Source organism: Corvus cornix, chromosome 4A, assembly GCF_000738735.6.
Source record: "Corvus cornix cornix isolate S_Up_H32 chromosome 4A, ASM73873v5, whole genome shotgun sequence".
NCBI classification, from domain to species: Eukaryota; Metazoa; Chordata; class Aves; order Passeriformes; family Corvidae; genus Corvus; species Corvus cornix.
The window spans coordinates 8,186,573-8,206,497 of NC_047058.1; the positions used below are offsets into that span (position 1 = coordinate 8,186,573).

The 19,925-nt window shown below is 44.9% G+C and overlaps 1 pseudogene; it reads left to right on the forward strand.

Annotated features, from left to right (window-relative positions):
* The first annotated feature begins 12,422 nt into the window (after nt 1-12,422).
* Nucleotides 12,423-18,837, forward strand: LOC109145729 (annotated as a pseudogene).
* Nucleotides 18,838-19,925: the final 1,088 nt, after the last annotated feature.

Below are 19,925 nucleotides of genomic sequence, written 5' to 3' on the forward strand. Positions count from 1 at the left end.
GCCAGAAAAGAGTGCTGTCAGTAGCCTGGAGAGGTTGGGAGCAGGAGGGAGGCTGAATTGCAAAGCTGTGGTGCTCCATCCACTGGAGCTGACAGCAGTTCACACCTGGGAAGGGACAGACTTGGGGAAGGAGGGGGAAGTTAGTGAAGTAAGGAGTGAGAGTACTGAGATGGTAGGGAAGGAGATAGGACAAACCAGCTTCAGAAAGAATTCAGGAAACTTTTTGCAAAGGAGATGCTGAAGGCTCATATCAGCCATGTAATGCCCTGTACACAGGGCTCACTTGATGCTGCTTCTGCTCTGGACTTGTCTTATGGGCTTCTAGGAGTTGTTTTCGTAATGCTGCCCTACCAAAGCCCCCCCGAATGACAAATGGAGTGGGAAATGGCAGCTTTACCTGGGCTGACTCTGCTTGGTCGAAGTTAGGCTGACTGATAGCAGTCACAGCTACTATAAAAGGTTTTTTCTTCCTCAATGAAACAATCTCAAGAAGGCTTGAGATAAATTTCTTGAACTAATTTATCAGTGCGTGACAACTCAGCCCATTATGAAAGAGTAAAACTGCATCTCAGAGAAGCATGGAGTCAGTGTGGAGGTGAAGTGTATGTGTGCATCTTGAATGTGATGTGCAGCAGACAAAGCACCAAAAGATGGCCTGAGTGTTAGAATATGCTCTGCTCAACAAACAAATAAAAGGAGCCAGACTTTTGCATAGCAAAAATCAATGCTGAAGAGCAGAGACAATCCTTGGAAATAATAAGTCATGATGAAAGGGACCAAGGGATGGCTATTCACTATTTCTAGCAATTTCAGAACCAGATAAATGATGGGAACTTAACTAGGTGTTAGCTTTGAAGTCACAGGAAGAATATTTTGCCCAATGCTCAGTCCAACTGTAGAGCTACTTCTCAAAAGGTTTTGGTTGCATGGCTTCAAAACCATTCAGAAAAAACTAATTAAAAAGACCAGCTTTCAACAAGATACTACTTACTCCTGCTTCAGGAGACTTTGAGAATGTTATGCAAATGGTTCTGTAATGCTTCTATGGGTCTTATGCTCTTCCCTGGTGTCTAATCCAGGTTGGTGTCAGGGACAGGATACTGGCCTGCCCTGGACCTGTGGTTTAATCTCATATAACTGTCCTGGACAGTAAACTTCAAGCTATAAGATTCATATTTGCAAACTTTAACTCGTTTACAAGAAAATGAGGATTGTTGCCAAGAGAAATGCACTGAATTTTCTCTCGTGTGTCCTCTGCCAGACACAAACAGATTCACATTCAGTAGAGTTTGGATACAGTTTCATCTGGACATCTCCCTGTATTGCACAATCTCCTGAATTCCAGACTTGCATTATTTTCCTTCAAGCAATCAGTAAAGCAGAACTTCTGTGCAGACTTTCTTACTATAATTTTAAAAAGTATGGAAACCCATGACTGGCTTTGCTATGGCAGCCTGAGTTCCACTGGGTGAAACCAGCAGCAAGCGCCAATGATGCCAGCTTCCTTCTGCAGGAGGGATAATTGTTCTCTACCAGTGTAAATAAAAGTAAGGTAAAGAAAGACAATTCCCTTTAAAAGATGAATTGTGGAGTTTTCAAGAAAGCAGAGAGCTCATGTTCACCACTACCACCTAAACTGGATGCCTGCAAGGCAGCTTGTAGCCACACGTATGTTAGTAAAATACTACCAGCATGAAGACATATAGAATTTCCCCAGCTGTTATGTGGCCAGAATGATTAAACTCGAAAAAATGACCACCAGGAATTTTGGTCCTTAGTTTTACTTTGCTGAGTATTGTTCAAGTACTTCAAAAGCAGAACAGGAAACTCCAGGTAAGAGCCCAAAGAAGAAAACACACGTTATGTGCCCAGGACAAACTGGGAAGACAGACGGCAATGTGGGAAGGAATAACAGAGTGGTGCAAGATGCAGCTGTTGATCAGAGAAAGGAGAATGCTTCAGGGAAAATCTAGAAATACGTAGATTACTGTGAATTAATTGTGGTTGTTTGACAAATACTAAAATAATGAGAGGAATCTGCCATATTCCATCTGCTCAGATAGAGCTACAGGGCTATGAGATCAAATTAAGGTGTCAGGCAAAAAGGCTGTAATGAGCGACTTTGCTGAGACATTAACCAGACTCTGGAGATGGTGACCTGGGAAAAACTAGTGTGAGGGTGAGTCACTGGAGGGATCCTGGGTTCAGCTGGAGGGTCTGAGGTTGGGCAGCCCTGAGTGCACTGCTTCTTGATCTTGGAAAGGATCATTTGGGATGTTTCCATGAAAATCAGTTTGGAAGGACTATTTTGAAAATTTTCATCTAGGAAACTAGGTAGCAATTAGATACAAAATTAATTTTGGCTTGCTTTTTCAACAAAACTATTAAAAATGTTCCCATGAGCATTTTTGTATAGCTCAAAAGGTTTCTGGCAAGCTTTGGCTAGCTTGTCTTCCTTAGGTGGGGATACAAGAGCCTGGATGTCAGTGTGGAGCTATGGGGCAGAAAACATCCAGCCTTGTTTTCATCACCTGCCTTCCAGGCTGGACAAAGCTTGTGGCTGTGCTATGCCTGTAGCCAACTCCAGGCTTTGCCTAGGTGAGAGCTGACCATGCTGCTGTGGGAGACCTGAAATCCAGACTCTGTGGTTGCTAGTAGACCCCTGCCCTGAGTTGCCAGAGAGTCTGTTTGTTGTCATCAAGCTGTCTGCTTGTGCTGGGATGATCTGGGATGGTGCTCCAGCCATTAAGATGTTGTGAAACTGTACACTCAATTTTGGAGATGCAGACTTTGATTAAATCTGGGATTTACAAAATAAAATCAAAAGGAATGGGAGTTAAGGGGGAAAGGGCACAAGCAAGAAGAGATGTCAGTAAACTGGGAACTAGCAGAGTTGGACTTTCCAGCCCCTGTCTTGGAGTTTCAGCAGGGCTAACTTCAATAAAAGAACGAAAAGGCACAGGCATTGGTGGAGAAGCACCTCCACCTGCTTTAAAAGCTGTGCTATTCTGAAGCTCTGAAATGCTACCAGATATATGCTGGGATCTGCACTTTCACCAGTCACAGCACTTTCTGAGAATGTGGGCTGGCCAATGGCATTGTCTCACTGAGGGAGGTTTAATAGAGGCTCCTTCTGCACCCCAAACCCTTACAGAACTGGCTAGTGCTATACTTTGTCTACTAGATGTATTTTTCCAGCTTTAAAGCTTATACTTTTATGAAATATGAATGTACATATGTTCATTTGCTCCTTCATTTCACCTTCCTGAGGGCCACTGATGGTGCTTCAACCATGCCTCCCCTGTATGTGTGTGTATGATGGATTTTTGCCAATGTGGCTGAAAGAGGCAAACCAGCCTGTTCTCTGTGCTTTCTGTAACAGTCTGGACTGCAGACATGCAGCGCCCCAAATCCCTGCCTGGTGCATGAGTGTGCAAATGGCTGCAGGAGCACGGGTTGCTCTGCTCTTGCTGAATCCCTCTGCTGACTCTCAGTATTCCTGTTCTCCTGGCATTAGGAATTTTTTTCTTTGTTTGGTTTTAATTTTACAAAGAATATACAAACTATTTTCTTCTTTTGGGTCTAGACACTGTCTCCAGTGTAGAGAATCAAGAAATTTCTACATTTAAACTCTGTTGCAGCAACATGGTCATACTGATTCCAGTTAACAACAGCAGCGTGGCTTAATGGCTTGAGTCCAGGCACGGACTTTGGAGCTGGTTGCAACAACAGAGTCACCTTTTCATCCTGGAAGTGATGAATGGCTTAGGCATACTGGACAGGAAAATAAAACCTGTCACTGGAAGACAGATGAGGGCAGTATTTCCCTGTAATGTCAGGACATGTGTGTTCCTCTCTGAATAGGTTTTCATCTTATGTTGGGTGTTAGTGTCTAAGCTCCTTCCAGAGGAGCCTTGCCAAATGTTCTGGTTCTTCATATAAAATTTGGGATCCACGTTGCTGGTGACACATGCAGAAAGTATAGGAAAAGCAGAGATTGTCTTCACAACTCTGAGAACTCGTTTATGTTAAGGAGGTTTGCTCTCCTTATCTGATATTTTCTTTAGCACTGTTTTTGTTTGTGTTTTGGGATTTTTTGGGGTGGGTTTTTTTAATAATTATCTACAGTGAATGGTGTATTTCCTGTTTCCCTGATTTTTAGGAGGAATAGCTACAGTAGGCAACAGGGAACTCTGTTAAAGAAATGACAGCGCCACAGAAGTGGACAAAGGTCCTACCTTTGTGTGTTGATGCTGTTGCCTCTATCTCTGTAGTTACCTTGTATCATGACCAGGCTGAGGATGATATTTAACAGTTGGGGCAGGGAAGGGACTGTCAGGACTGATACTATTGGTCCTGAAAGGCTTTTCCCAAAGATCTGGCTCTGGTCTTTGCACATATCACCAGTGTATACAGACCCTCTATTATTCTTGGGATGTTCAGAGTTTGTTCCTCTGAGCCAGATAATAGCCACAGCATTCCCACAGCCAAGGTGACTGTAAGACCAAGCCAGGCGTGGTTAAAATCTCTCCCCCCTCTTACTGCAGTGCTGCAATGGATGAGTTCATATTTTATCTCTTGGGCTTTCAGCTGACAGTTGGATCCCCCGGTCCTGTTCTGCATGTGGCAGATGCTTGTCCAAGCACAAAGATTCATTAGCCTGTATTTATCAGCTCTTGCCAGGGAAATGGTGAATAATGAGGCCTGGTTCAGGTAATGAAATGATCTTCTCACATCTGATTACATTGCTGCTTATTATTTCCTCGATGTGTAATTTTGCTTCTCTGGAAACTTGTTTTGTAAACACTAATGACTGTGCAGTTGTGGCCCGAAGTTAAACCAGTGTTGTAGGAGCCTGGAGAGCTTTGTGGCCTGGCTATTGGCTTTACTGCCTGTGCTTCCTCAGCTAATGGGAGGGTGAAGACAGCTCCTGCCCCAGTGCTGGAAGGTACAAGGAACCCCACCAGAAAAGGTGCAGTCCTTGGTGTCCATCAGGAGCAGCTTATTCCCTTTGTTCAGGTACCAGTGCTGTGATTCAGCCTGATTGCCCTTCTTTTCTGGCACTGAGTTTCTCAGAGAGACATCTACCATGATGCCTCTCCATCAAGAGAAGAAGACATATTTCTCTAATTTCTTCCTTTATTCCTTTTCTTCTTGAGTAACTCTCTTAAACAAGCAGAGCACTGCAGGCTATTCCAGATGTTTTATATGAGAATACTGAAACTGTTTTCTCTCTATTGGAATGATTTTTCTTGTACATCTTAGAATTGCATCTGCTTTTTCCATGGCAGCATCCATTTGGCAGCTTGGCATCGCCCTGAGTTCATCAAATGCAAGTTACAAATCCTCATCCTTAGACCCGAAGACTTGACTTTGTCCTGTTTATACAACATAAAGGGGTCTTCCAGTTTTCCTAGGCAGTCTTCTCACTGACCTCTGTGTGAGCTTGGTGACACCACCCCCACTTTAGCTACTTCTCCAAATTGTCTTTGTTTGTGGAACCCCCAGTTCCCCAAGGATGGTATTTGTACCAGTGAGAGATGTTTTTTTGAAGGTTAAGCAAATGAGATGTGCCAATCTAATGTGGGTAGCACACTGGAAACATCTCATATATCAGTGATCATATATCATATATCATACATCTCATAATCAACTCTATTCTTGAGTAAATCCCTCCTTCAGTAAGACAGCTCTTTGCCATGGGTTGTGTATGTGTTTCCATGACGTGCATAGTCCAAAAAATGCAGGACAGTTTTGAGTTACTGTTGAAGAAGTGAAGTCCTGTTTATGGAGGATGTAATTTAATTTTAAGCAGCTCCTGGCCCCCTGTAGTCATTATTCATCTCCTCAAGATGAGTCTCTCATTTCCCTCCTCCTCATTTTTGCTTTGCCAGACTACATGGGAGCAGCAGGAGCTGCCTGGGATTCCCTTGTGCCAGGTGCTGCACGAGCAAGGAGCAAAGGAGTCACCAGTAAGAGTGAAGTCATCCCTGAGCATGCAGGCAGACACAGCCAATGGTTTAACAAGGCAACAAGACAACACTCCTTCACCAAAGTCCCCAGGCCACTATGCAGAGACTTGTGTGAGAGACTTTCACTCTCCTGCCCTCCATGCTCACTTGGGTGGCCATACATCTCTTAGGAGATCTGTTTCCCCGTTGTCACTTTGGACACATAAAAGTTGCTGGACGCAAACCTACATGTAGGTTGTGTTTCACCCAGGAGCATTTTATGGTCTCTTTAGGAGGATTGTCAAGAAACAGTTCAAATGTTTGTTATGGTTGCTGTGTTGTTCATTGCTGGTGCAAATTACGCCCACAGCAGTGCCTCCCACTGTGTTACCTCAGATACATTTGCTCCTGTATTGATTACATACCTGTTGAGCCAGTCACTGAAAGAGAAATTTAACCCCACAATGGAGGGGGTCCTCGTGATACCAGCCAATTTATTTGCCTCACTGACAGTATATGACTTCTCTGCAGGAGCAGAAAAAAATTTAAGTCATCCTTGTATTAATACAAGTGCAGGGAAAAGAAATTTCCACACAGAATGGTTCAATCCTTTTAAATTAGAAGGTTTTTTCCCCTCAACTATTGACTAATGGACTGAAAAATTCCTAAATGCATCTGTTTTTGAAGACAATGCCATTTTTCTTAGGAAAGAAAATCATTAAGTGACAAGGGAACAGCAAGTCTGTCCTTGTCAACGTGTTTCTCTGGATCAGCTGGGGAAACAGGTGTGGAAAATGTTTAAATTAAACAGTTCTCCAAACTCTGAGTCAAAATGTAAACTGTTAAGATTCTGATGGTTTTGTTTTCTTCATGGTTTCACACATTTTTGCTCCACAGTCCAATTGTGCATCATTCCAGAAATCAGTGACCTGGTACAAAGCTCATTAGTGCATTATTTTCCCTAGTAATAAAAGCTGTGATTGCATCACAATACCCCAAATATTTTGGATGATTTTCCATGGGTCCTGCGATCTTTGCTGGTCACATTTAGCTGCTCCCTCATGATGAAGCTGCGCTTGGGGCTACCCCATGTTTCAGCACATCCATAGGCAGATGCTGTGCATGTCAAGTTGCCCTGTGCTGGACCAGCACGTTTGTATGATGTACTGGTTTGGCCAAATTTAGAAATATATCCTCTGAGAGAAGGCAGGTTACCACCCCTCCCCCACCAGGTTCGGGGAAAATAAATTTTCCTCAAAGGGAAGTGAAAGAGATAAAAACTATTTATTTAACAAACACACGGGAAAAGGAAAATAATGCTAAATAATAAAATCTTTCCCTGTGGAGAAAAAACCTGGGAAAGTGTTGGAGTTCTCCCTTTGGTCTCCTCGGAGCTGGGGCTTGGCCCAGGGCCAGGCCCTCTGTGCCCGGTGGAAAGTCCTCCTGTTGTGTTCTGATATGGAAGCAGTCCAGTGGAAAAGCGGAAAATCTGGAATTCCAGGGAAAGGAAAAAAATTCAACTCTCAGTTTCTCTCCGGAGAAAAAGAAGCTAAACCACTGGCCAAAAAACTGACTCGGGAAACAAAAAGCCGGGTGCTTCCTCCCTCCCCTGCTGCAGCTATCTCTGTGTGACCTTGAACAAGCTGCAAACTGCTTTGAAAATGTTTTGCTCAGTTTTTCCTTCCCCCTCTCAGGCTCAGTTTAGAGGCATAGAAAGGCACAAAGTCAATTTCTGGGCACAGGGCAGCAACATGGGCTACACATCACAAAGTCATCCCAGGACATATGATCATCCCAAACCCTGGGAAAGGTCAGACTGGGGCTTTGCCAAAGTAATGACTAATTTTTCTTTTGCTGCCATGAGCTTTGTCCTTCTGACATGAGCTGTTATAAACCCTGCACTTTGTACCCAGGACACTTCAGACCCATCCCAGGTTCCTTTACAGTGTTTGCTTGCAGAGATTAGTGACTCCAGCTGCAACTCAGCTCTGCTGAATTTGTCTCCTGTTAAGACAATTCTTCACTGCATTCCTGTGTCCAACAAATATTCTATTGAATCTTATCTAAAAACACAGAACAGATGGAAGGAAACAAAGCAAGTGTGGCTTATGGGTCCTCTTGTCTTACCTTTCCCTCTTAAGAGACTGATATCAAAAGGCTCATATGGTGTGAATTAGGCAAGATTTACCAGAGACAGTGGAGTTTGGGCTTGGTTTTGTTTGTTTCTTTATTTAAATATTATGGTTTAGTATCTTATTTATGGTTTCTAGGCAAGATTTTTCAAATGGTAGTGGTATTATAAAATTAGGAGGAATAGGGACAACACTGGCAGAAAATGCAGGATCTCTCAGTAACTGGACAGAGGATTTTTTTTTTTTTTTTTTAAAGCAAAGCTGAAGTTTAACACACAAAAAGGGTAAGGACTCCTTCATTGTTTTGTTTCATTGACAACACTCAAGATTATAAAAAATATGAATCCAAATGTCCAGAGTTGTTTAAAGCCTCATGCTGGAGCTTGTGTAAAGAACCCTTTACAAATCCTCAAATTTTGGTTTAGTTGTAAGATGATGTAACTATTCCTTTGATTCGACTTGGCCATGGTGAAGAACAGTTAAGGCATTTTTAGTTCTTGGGACTTGCATTTGAGTTTCCTTAGGGTAGATTATTCCCTGATATGGGGAGGAGATGACTCATCTGGAGAGAACTGAAGCCCAGAGAGTGCCGCTCCCTGGGGACCCTGGAGAGGAGGGACAGCCCTTGGGCTGAGAGTCTGCAGGTGAATGAGACACTTCAAAGCAATTAGTTTCTCTGGTTGTGTTAAACTGCTGCTGGAGAACATCCAGTTGCATGGAAAAACATTTCCTGACTCACTTAGAATTTCATGAGCCACAAGCCCATCCACGATTGCTGTTTATCTTGTCTAGGAACCAAGACAGAGCTCTGCTTCGTATTTAATTAGATGGAGGAAGGCAAAGAATTTTAAGATAAGATTATCTTCTGTTCACCATCACAGCGCTCATGTAAGAAGTTTTCATGGCATGCAAACCAGAGTCTGATGGTAAGCCATTTGTTTTTGAGGACACTGAAAACAGCCTTGCAGAGTAATACTTTTTTTGTTTGAATACTCATATGAATTCTTTTCTGTATCTGAGTAAAAAGGTTAGTTATGTATTATTATGAAAACGAACAAGGAGGTGTAAAGAGATGTGTGGGAACCTGGGGCTCCTGGAGGAATAAACACATTCATTCCTATGGCTGTTGAAAGCAGCAGAAGAAAGACAAGTGAAGAGAACCTGAATCCAAGTTTCTTATTGCTGCAATAATTCTGACAATAATCAGAATTAAGGCACTGGGAATAACAGTATGAAGTCAGCCAAAAGCCAGAGCAATGGAGTTTTACAAACAACAATTGAGTTTATATTGTGGTCTCTCAGTTCCAGTTCTGCAAAGGTTTTTAAGCATGTTTAGGGACTGGCTGCTAGTCCTTGCTGTGGAGGCAGCTGAAATAGCAGAGTTTGAGGTGGCAGAAGGGGTGTGAAGACGATGCAGAACCAGGTTGGAGTCCTGTGAGGTTTTCTGTTTAGTTTAAATCTTCAGTGTTGACACCAGTGTGCAACAAGTGTTGCAGCCACATACCACTCTCACACAGAAACCAGAAATGTCACGAGTCTGCACCACCACAGCTGCAGACCATCCTCTGCTCTGTCTGAGCTAGTCTGATCCTTTGTGACTCAAAACCCTTCAGATCAGTGCTCTCCCCTTGCAGTGAGGTCAGAGGAAGCCTGGGCAATGTCTGTAGAGCTTGTCAGTGTTTACTGTACTGTCCAGGACTTGCTCATGAGTTGGGGTCCTGCTCTTCTCCCAGCAGAAGGATGTGGAAGGCAGAGGAGATGGTGCTTTAGACTCAGTTTTGCTAATCCTGTATCGCTGAACAAGTTGTAACTCCTATTCAATAAACTCCCTACCCGTGATCTTAATGCCTATGAAATACTGGCTGCACTTTGGTAATGAGTCACGGATGGGTATCAAGTGATGGCTTGGTATGGGGAGTGACATCCTGGGGATGTGTTGTAACCTGGGCAGAGGGGATGTGCATGCACTGGGATAGGCACAAAACATCCCTAAGGAGAACTAAGGTCATCAGGCTGCACACAAATCTACCTTGGTCCAAGCGCATTCTGCATCTCTCTGCTGTTCAGAAAAGGATCCAAGTTGCTCTGGGCCAAAGGGAGATCCACAGTGCTCAAGGGAAAGCTGGAATTCCTAACACAGAGGTGTCTATAGCTTTCCTGCACACCAGTAAAACAGCTCATCATTAAGCATTCATGGTGCCAGACAAACAAGTAAAATTCAGGAACAAGTAACTGCCTTTGTGGCTTTGTGAGGATGTCTGTGTCTTTGCACTTCCAAATGCTGGCATAATAAATCCTGAAGTGCCTTTTTGCTCCCAGCCAACATGATTAGTACAGCTGTTAGCTGGTGTGTCTGCTAGAGAAAACAATTGGCAACCCCTAGGTGGATAAGCACCAGAGGCCTGCAACCCCCATGATTTTCTCCCCTTTTGAGAAACTAAGACATAAAATAAAAATGTTCTTTTTTTCTTCTTCAAATCCATAACCAGACATGATGTAAAGACAGTCACTTCTGCAATAGTATTTCGGAGAGTGCCTGTTAAAGTGAAGATGCTTTAATGTTCTGCACAGCTGGAGCCCCTATGGGGTCAGGCAGGTCCAAGTGTGACACAAGCACCAAGGCAGCACATCCCATCCACTGCCCACAGCCCCTCCTGCCTACCTGGCTTGGGGATCGAGGGATGTCCAGATGTACAATGCCTCTTTTCCACTCAGCAGCTCTTCTACAAGGTGAGAAGGGGGGTTGTGGGAATGTTCAGGGGTGCTGACCATAAACTTCAGGCTATAATTGCATCTTTCCTCATACCTATTTTCCCACAGGGAAATCCTGAGCAGGAGACAAATATCCTCTCTGATTTTACCAGCTTTCCCTTCTGCTTTTTTCAACATAATCACATCCACTGATTTCTGCTTGTTTGCAGGTCTTGTTTGCAGCTGGAAGCTCAAAAACATTATTTATTTTCTGTATGGATTCCTAATCTGGAAATGGATCTAATTTGTTTTACCAAATTACAAGTGAATTAAGATGAACACATTGTGTTACATCCGGATACATCATGGTGCTTTCATGACAGAGGAAAAACCACGTTTGTCACTGCTGTTATTTTCTTCTTTCCTCAGTATCATTAACTCCATGGTTTTTCTTGGGGCAGGAGTTGAGGAGCCAGAGCTGCAGCTGTTCCACATCTTTCATCATTTCAGCCCTTTAAGAATATCCCTGCCAACACTGGAAGTGCTCTTCCCTTGTAGTCCCTCCCCTTGCTCTTAGACACACTTTGATTATCTGCAATATTGCAATTGATAGTATTACTAAATAGTTCTGAAAATTTTCCTTTCGGCAACTTCTTCCCTTTTGAATGGAATTTTTTTCCCTACCTGGAAATCAGCTTTAGGGCCTTGTATGACTAAGGAGAGTAAATACCCCACAGTTCCAAATGAGACAAGTATTTTGCCTTTCCATTTCCTCACCCATCAGGAAGAATTTTGTGCAAAATGCAGGAGAAATGTCAAAGTGATAAAATAGCATTTGTTGTGGTTCAGTCTCTGGTTAGATCAGCTGGTGTTATGGAAAACATTCAGCACTATCCTGACTTTGTGGAGGGCAAATATTTTATAGGTACCACTACTTCAATGACAATTTTACTGACTGACAAATACTACATCAGCTGAGGTTTTTGTTATAGTTTCTTAGTTTACTGTTTTAAACCTGAAGCATATCTGAAGTATATTTCTTTGCTAGGAAAGTTTGCAGTCTGGATGTGAGATGGACTCACCATACTGCATTTATAGGTACAGACGTCAACTTTAGTTTCTTGCCACTAAACCACATTTATTCTGAGATGCAGTAAACACTGCTCCTTTTCAGAAAATTTGTTTAAAGCAACTGATTTGCAAGATTATTTTGTGAGAATAATTAAGATCTCAGCTTAACCAGCTGTGGTAATTAGCACTCACTAAGCCTGTCTTTGGAGAAATACAGCACACTGTCTTATTTTAGTTCTTCCATAATAAGGACTGAGAAAATAATGTAAATAACCATTTATTTACATGCTCTCCTGAGAAGCTCCTTGGGATGGGGAGCCTGGGGCAGAGTCTGGGCTGGGTGTGAGCTGCCACAGTGGTGATTTCTGCCCGCCCAACTCCCAAGGTGTGTCATTTTGGTAAACACAGGTGATAAATTTAACTCGTCATCATGACGTAAGCAAAACCTGTTGTCAGTCAAGGTGGAAGTGTATGCTACTCCCTTCTTACAGGAAGGGCTATTTTTACTTTAATAACTCATAGAGCAGCCTCCTGGGCTCCTGCCCAGGCTGATGGGGCAGTGGTGGTCCAGGGTAGGATGCTGGGGAAGCTGCTTGGGCACGCCTTGCACTGTGGCAGCAGGTGGCTTGGCTGGTCCTGCGCCCTGCCAGAGCTGCTGGCAGCAAGGCAAAGGATGCCCAGGACATGGCTTTGCAGATAGCTGACCCAGGTGGGTAGAAAGCCTTTGGTCACTGTTTCGTGCTGCAGCATGGAGGGAAAGGGTATTTGCAGGAAAGGGTGAGAAAATGACCCTCATTCTCATCGTGGCTGAGCTACTGTGGTGCTTTATCTCCTGGGGCTACAAATGTTCCTGGGACAGGGAACACACCCAGAGCTCTCACCAGCACAGTGCACAGCGGTAAAGTTTTTTTTGTGTTATATGGTTGTCCTCCTACGGCAGCAAATACCAACGGATACTTCATGTCAGGGAATATGTCAATAAAAACAAATAAATGTTCCTCCTCTTACCCAGCTGCCAGGTCCAATGCTGACCATTGCATGTCCCTGCATGTGCAGGGCTGGTGCAAGCGAAGGACTTACTCCCCTCCACTTCCTTCTCTGCTCCTTGCCAGGTTACAGCCACAGTTGTTTGTGCTTGATTCAGGCAGTGCCCTGGATTACAAGGCAGGGAGCAGGCATGGGCTGCTCCCAGATGGACAAGCTTCCTGGTATTGACACAGTTTCTCATCTTAACCTGCACAACCACTGTCTTGGTTGTGCCTTTGAAGACCCCTCACCCTAGGAAAGTTGGGCTACATGAGCCTGTGCTCCTATGGGATGGCTGGGGGTCTCCAGTATGGGGCTGTGCCGTTGCCTTCCTTGGGATGGAGCCTGTGCTTTTTGCAATCCAGTGTACTGCTTGCTGCAGATTTGATTCTGGCACTTGCTGATGTAGCTCTCCTGGTCTCACTGCACTTTGTGAGAGAAATAGGAGAAAAAAGAGACTAAATTTACCTGGGCCAAGATTTACAACTGGGATTTTTCAGCCATTCACAAGTCCTGGCATGCATGAGCAGGTCTGGGGCCAAGGCACTTACTGTAATTTCACCATCTCAACATAGGCAGGAGGAGATGTTCCCCATGCCCTGTTCTGTAGCAGCAGTGATTTCCTTCCAGGTGAGTAACAGCAATGCAGCAACAGGCAGGGAGTACAGGATGCTGAGAGTGGGGACATCTTCATGTCCGTCTCTTCCTGCCTGTCCTGGTCACCACTGGACATTTCTCAACCCAAGTCCCACATTTGCAAGCACAGGGCACTGTAGTGTGACTTCTTGGGTGCATGTTGGGGTTTTAGGAGTTCTCCCTCCATTTTCTTTTTCTCTTAAAGAATTTTCCCTATATATTTGTCCCAGGGGGACAAATTACTGGGTGCTTAAGAAAAACAAAAGACCTGGCCATGGAGAGAGGGGGTCCAACTGGCTACTCTCTTTCACCTGGGGTTTTCTTGTGTAGGGTGCAGGGATGCTGCAAGATTTGAACTGGGAAAAAGAGTTGGGTACAGCCCCTGGTGGGCGGGTTTTTCTCAGCGTTCGGAGGGAGAGGAGGGTGGCCACAGTTGTGGAGGGAGTTTGTTGCTGCTGCAGGCTTCTGCTTTCAGCTGCCTTCCTTCTACCATGAGTGGAGCTTGCTCACTGGAACGACTGTTACACTGGGACGCTAACACCCTACCTCACTAAAAGAGGGACCTTTTCACCATCTGCTCAGGTGCCTCAGGGAGAGACCCCGGGATTCCCAAGCTCGCCTTTCCCTGCCCCACTGGGACCCAGGCTGCAGCCACCCTGCCCCCACCATTGGTTTGAGTCTTTGCTACTCTGTAGCCCCGCACACCTGGCCTGCCAAGACCTCCCGGGGTTCCCGTCGCAGGTCCAGAGTTTGATACATCTTGTCCACCACCCAGGATTTGTGCTCGTCCCTGCTGTTCCAGCCTGCTGTTCCCGAGGGTCTGGCCAGACACTGGGATGGGCTGCCCAGGGGGTTTGTGAAGCCTTTGTTCTATCCCTTCCCAGGATCCCAGGCCGCCATTACCGCATGCTCCCTGAGCTTGCTCCAGAGTGCCCCCTACAGCCGCGGGGGAACCATCGCACCTGCCCTGCTCACCGGGAGCCGCCAGCGCCCCTTCCAGCTGCGAGCGGAACTGCACCTGAGGGGAAAGGGCCGGACAGCCGAGAAGGCTGGGACTGGGTTTGTAGTTTTGTTTGTTGTTACTGCCGTAGTTATTGTTGTTTGTTTGCCTGTTTATCCATATATATATATTAGTAAAAAACTGTTGTTCCTATTTCTCGTATCTTTGCCTGAAAGCCCCTTAATTTCAAAATTATAATAATTCAGAAGGAAGGGGGTTGCATTTTCCATTTCAAGAGAGATTCCTGCCTTCCTTAGGAGACACTTGTCTTTCAAACCAAGGCAACCTTTCAAACCTCCCTGGGTGTAAGTACTGGGTGAGTAGTCTCAGCTACCTTGCAAAGGCCACTTGTAACAGGTGTGCACTGCAAAAGCCACTGTTTGAGCTAGCCATCGCTTACCTTGTTTTTCAGGGTGTCTCTGCCACTGTCCTTGTTGTTGTCTGTTATTGGGCTTGTTTCCATCAAGAGGAGCCAGAGTCCTTTTCTCATTGTGCTGTTGGTGACAGCATGCAAATGGCATCACCATGGTAGCATGATGGGGTGTAATGTATCATCATTAGAGTGCAGTAATGTGGTACCCAGCTTGCATGAGAACAACTGCCAGTCTCCCACCAGGCTGCATTTTAGCAGACCTCATCTCTCCATCAGTGATTTTAAGAGAAGCTGTTGAGGAGTTAGCTACTTGTGCTGCTGGCAGTTTGCTTAACTCACTAGTTGGGCCATTTAAAAGCAAGATGCTCACAGGGTAAGAGGATGCTGTGGGCATGGGGACTTCAGCCCCACATCATTTACCCCCTTAATCAGGAAGTTTAGAAGAGATTTTTAGTTTAAAACCTACCAAAATTAAAGAAAAAAAAAGTCAAATTAAATAAGCTGCAAGTGTAACAAAGCAGCTCACACCAGCTGCTGAGTCTTTTTGACGTTAGAAAGCACATTTGGCTCTCACAGAAGAGAAGAGTGTAATTTTGAACTTCCAGTCCTTTTCCCTCTGTAACAACAGCTCTTTTCCCTTCTTGAAACTTAGCTCACTGCTTTTTACAAAATCTCTTACAGGTAAGGAAGCTTTCAGGAATGAAAGAAGGCCTACAGATTTTGATTAAAAGGTCCTGGTATGATCAGGATGCTTTAAAAAGGAGGACATTCCCAGACACATATCGTAAGTGGATCTGTCAGAATGATTCCTTTGGCTGCGAACACACAGATTGAGACCCCAGTCTACATCACCCAGAACTGAACTCATGTGGTGGGGGTTAGTGCTTCCCCATGCTGGTGTCCAAAAATAACTGTAAATAATTGTAACATTGCTAGCCTGAGCTCCGCAGTTTCTGTGCCAGAGCGTGAGGTGCTGTGATCTTCCAAGAGTGTCTCGTAAGCAAAGCTGCTCACCAGGATCAGCCACACACTCACACACGCGTGCACAAACGCATGGGTAGCTTCAGTAATATGGGTTGATGGCAAAGAGCCAGGAAGGATCGTTGCATAGAGTTCCACAGGTGGAGGTTTATTGCATCCACACCAAGAAGGAGTCCAGAGGCAAAGACAGAGAACAATGGAGAGTCCAGGTTTATGTACAAGAGTGGGGCGAGCACCAGAGACCAATGATCTGAGGGCACGGGGGCGGTACAAAGGTGGGACTAGGAAATGGGAGCCAATGGGGAAGCTCTGGGGGAGTGGCGAGGGACAAGGGCCAATGGGGGGAACCTGGAGTGGAGAACTTTCTAGGACATGAAACATATAAGGTAGCAAGGGGGTGGAGTGGCGAACGGCCAACCAGGAATGCTGAACTGGGGTACATTACCGTAACAAAATAAAGCCTTCTGGGAGAGGCTTCTCTTCTCACCCTAACCTAGACTGAAGTCTCTGGTACTAGTGATACCATGATGATGTTTTTGCCTTTTCTTTTATACCCCTTTTATGCCTTTTTACAACTTCTATATTCTTAGCGCTTTTTGCCTACATTCTTCGACTTGTTTGTCAAGCTAGAAGACTAAACATTTTAGAAGCTTTGTAATTAGGGATCAGTGTGCCCCAGACCCCAAGGTCCTCTCCAGAACACATTCTGTAAACTAAGATAGAACCATCCAGGGGAAGAGTGCTTGGGGAGGGGGGCTCATTCAAGCCGCTCACTGGGGAATTTTTGATAGATATAATTAGTAAGACCTATAATGTTAGACCAGGTCTTTTGGGGGTGTGCACTGTGGTGTGCACTGAGGTGTATTTGACCTGGACGTGTGCACCTAAGGATCCTTAAAATACATAAAAAGGTAAAATCCCTTTTTCCCTTCTAACCATGTTTGCCTCTTGATTTTAAGACCAGGAAAAGGCATCACTAGCGACTGTCTTACCCGAGAACTCTCTTTGTCCCTTGTACCACAGGCTAACCGGTCACCACAGTAACTCTTGTAACTTTTTGTCATTCCCTGTGAAGTAAACTGGATTAGCTTAATTTAGTTATCATAAATTTCAGACTAAGCTGAAATGTCTTTTGCAAGTCAAGTGGTTTCGTAACTCAGAAGCCACCATGGTAAGATATCATTTACTCTCAGTTTTCACATGCTTTGATAGGTTTTATTGATTAGTGATTAATAATGCTGCATAAATTTTAATAAGAAGTTGGGGCTATATATAGTTGTGGTGACAGACATGTGCAATGAGTTCCTCCTGTATGGGTTGTGGTTTCACCTCCTTGTAGAGATATTTCATTAAAAGATTGTCACTTAAATTTGGAGCCCTAATGTTTCTGCCTTGTGACATCCTGGGTCTTCTCCAGCCATCCTTCCCCTTGCAGGTGTGAGTAAATCCATGGCTGGATATGATTTCATGGATGGCTCACTGTCATGCTGCAGTTTCTTGCAAACACGAATTGTTGGTTATATGCCAGGAGTTACTCATGAAAGGTGGTGGAGATTTTCCAGTGATGGATGGGGCTGTTCAGCTGCTTGGGAAGAAAACTCCTGGATGGTGCAGTTGTATGCTCTGACCCAGTCAGCCTCCCACCACAGGCAGATGCTCATGGGGCTGGTGCCGACTGCCTGGCAGAGGCTGTGCTGTGGTGGGCTTTTAATTCCCTGAGGGTGGCATTGCCTGGTCCTGGTGGCACAGTCCCAGTGTCTCCTAGGGCTGCACAGCGCCCCATGGTCTGCCCTGCAGCACCCAAATGTCGGTCCTTCATTATTACAATGGAAAGACTTTCCTGTCCCTGTCATTTTACAGGCATTCACTCTCACATGCAATAAAAGAATACAGGAGAGCAGGATTTTTTAATCCTGTTATTACTGATGACTTTTGGGAGTAGCAATACCCCACCTAAATATTTTCCCCACAGGCTAATTTTTTCAGTCCTCTAAGCAGCTGCGGAAAGAGAAGGCTGAACTCCATTGTACATTGACAGGAAGTTGCTGTAAGACTTGAGCATTCATTACCCTTCTCCCCATGATCCCATTTCACACATGCTGCTGCAGAATGGAAACCCTGCTCTGTCCTCCACAGGTCTGAGGTCATCAACACCGCAAGGAACATTGTCAGGATAAAGGTTTGCTACATCATGATTGCACTGACTGTGCTGGGTTGTGTGACCATGATCATCACAGGCAAAGAAGTGAGTATTGTTTCTGAGGGAACTGGTTCACCTAATGTATGGTCTATGTATGTTCTTTGGAAATAAGCACGTGGGTGACAGGTGTATGTATGCACAGGATCTGTATCACCCCTTCTCCAGAGGAGACATTGGCATTGGGAAGCACAACCTACTGATTAATGTGTTCCTTCTGACCCACTCTGCCATAAACCTGTGCAGTGCTCTATATGATGGTGTCTCAACAAGAGGTTGGGCCAAAGGTGATGGAGTAGCTCAGACAGTGTCAATGGCACCTGGTTCTGTCTGGCATCTGTCAGTCATGAGGTTCCTGTGGTCCTGCCTGCCTAGCCTGGATGCCACCATGGTTACCAAGAGCTGTGACCCTTCTCCCTATCCCATCCCACTGCTGGGTCTCCAGTTTGACTTGCAAGTCCCAGTGCACCTGTAAACAATTTACAGTACAATTCCCCTGCTAATCAGAGCTGCAAATGCTGAAAATGTGGGATAACAAGGAAACAGATTAACGTCTATCACTGCAAAATATCAAAAAGGACAGTGAGGTGTCAAAGGAAGTGGTGCAAATGTGGGGAAATTTAGTGGTGGCAACTGTGCGCATGCAATGATTTCCACCAAACTGTTTCCAGGCTGTGAAGAAGGATCAGACACTGCTAAGGGTGAACACAGAAAAGAAGGCCAAATGGAGGGCTGAAGTGGAGAAAGATCAGGAGGCAACTGTCAGGAAGTCACAATGACTTGGAACAGATTAATTTTAACAGAAGGAGACAAATGATTTGCACATGTGGCATATGGACCTGTCTTTGTTTAACTCTATAGAGCTTTTTCACTGGCACTCTCTCAGAGCAAAGACTCCACTGCTTAAAAACTGCTCCATGTGAACTGGGAACCCCCTGTGGAAACTCCAACTGCTTTCTGTGGCTTCTGGTCTTTGGCACCAGGTTCATCTGATGTACAAAAATCTCTCTAAACTGGAAAATGTGGGAAGGACAAATGCAGGACTCCCCAGCTCAGGATCAGCTTTTCAGGGTGCTGCTGGTACTCAGGTCTCCTCACAGTCAGGAAGGACATGGCCCCACATCAGGGAGGATCACATTCTGTGCAATGCCTCCAGGGCAAACAGCCTTGGCCAAAGTGACCTAGAGCAGTGGGAAAAGCAGTCTGAAATATGTTTTGCAACCACAAAGACATCAATTATCTCTCTGTCTCAATTGTTTTTAAGCCTGCTGCCATCACTGTCCCCTCTCCCTTCCACCAGCACCTCGTGGGATGCTGTGGCAAGGGGAGAGGGGGGGCATGAGCATGAAGAGGGTCTGGGAAGATGGAAGAATGTGAACAGACCCTGATTACTGATTTGGGCCAAAAGGGGCTTTAGGCCAGAGGAGATGGTGGTGGTGTGAAGTGCTTCCTGTGGGGCAGCCCAGGGAATCCATGCCTGATGCAGGGAGCCTGGTCTGGAGACATCTCTTGTCCTATAGCACCTCACTGTCTTTCATCTTCTGCTTCCAGTCATTATCATGAAAGTTGTCTAGCACTTGCTTAGCTGTGATTTTAGTCCAGAGTAATTGTTAATACATGGTTTGCTAAAACTGAATTCTTTTAAATCGTCATAGTTCATTAACTCATAATAAAACAGCTGTCCAATTACATCTAAAACAAACACATCTCTTCACAGCTTCATTTAGAGTGTCGCCAAACTCTCTGGGACGATGCTTAACAGATGAGAAAAATCCTAATGAAATATTCAAAATTACATTTTCATGGAGTGACTTAACTTCAAGACAGGCCCCAGTTCATGCCTATGGGTGCTGATGCTCTGATTCCC